This window comes from Meles meles, chromosome Y, assembly GCF_922984935.1.
Source record: "Meles meles chromosome Y, mMelMel3.1 paternal haplotype, whole genome shotgun sequence".
NCBI classification, from domain to species: domain Eukaryota; kingdom Metazoa; phylum Chordata; class Mammalia; order Carnivora; family Mustelidae; genus Meles; species Meles meles.
The window spans coordinates 26,114,709-26,116,043 of record NC_060088.1 but is presented as its reverse complement, the minus strand read 5'-3'; positions in this window follow the sequence as shown (position 1 = coordinate 26,116,043).

Here is a 1,335-nt window from a genome sequence, read left to right as displayed (position 1 = left end):
GTGTTTGAAGGTGAATTGTAATCTGGAATAGAGCCGCTTCATATCTCATAAAATATCCTTTTTAGCATTTTGTGAAACACACACACACACACACACACACACACACGCACACACACACACATAAAAGAATCACATAGAATTTAGGGTGCAAGTGAGGAATAGCACTCATGGAAGCAAAATTCAGAGAAAATAACTTAAACAACAAAATCTTAGAGAATCAAAGTTTCCAAACGTCCAAACTGGATCAGTTAACTACTTACTTATCAAGACTTAATTAATTAATTAATTAATTAATTAATTAATTAAACAACCCTACCTAAAAGACCCCTGCTCACAAGTATGCCAGCAAATCCAATACCAGAGACAAAAGGATAAATTCCAAGACCCATACGGACTACCTTGACAAGTTCATGGGTCATACATATCTGACGTCTCAGGTAATGACCAAAGCTTTTGAAGAATTCCTCAAACATCTACCAATACACAGAAAGCCACATTCCAATCAATTCCCTAGGCCACAATTCGAGACATTTAATGGTAATGTAGGATTTTCTCATTTATTCCCAAAATGTAGGAAGAGGGATGACTGAAATTTACAATGTCCAATGACCCAATTTTCAAAAGGATCTTATAGGAAACCAATTGCATACAATTTTAATCAGCAAGATAATAAAACTAGAATTCATTCCTCTTCTCTTTCTTTTTCATCTCCATGTGAAACGGCCTGTTCTGCTTTCTATTCACTATTGTTTCTTATATTGGGCAAGCTAGCCTTTCCTCCATCGTACGTTTTTTGACATAGTGTCCCCTGATTCTTTAATTGCATATACCACCAAGTGCTCATCCTCATGTAATGCCACACCACATCCATACCCATGAACCAGTTACCTCTTTATGGAAGGTCTTATCCTCCTGTAACCCTCAGCTTGGTCCCCAAAGTCCTGAGTCTCTCCTTGTGTGACTCCCTGTCTGACAACTTCTCCTTCCGTTTCCCTTCTACTACTCATGTACATGGTATTCCACATGGGTCACATATGAGTGAAGACATAGGATATTTCCTTGGTCTGCTTGCATTTTCATTTGGAAATCATCTTCTTTATAATCATGTTCATAATCATTTTTATCCACTAGCCCTTAAAAGGGTATCTCAGCTCCATCCACAGTGGTGCTAGAGCGGGCATGGCAGGCCATCGAAGTTGGCCGTTCATTTTCATCTGAGTAAAGAGAGTTGCTCAACATTTGTCTCCCCATGACTATGGCATGTAGCATTAACTAAGGATGACAAGGAGTGCTGACAACGGCTCGCTCTTAGGGGTAGTGATCATGCAGAGTTTC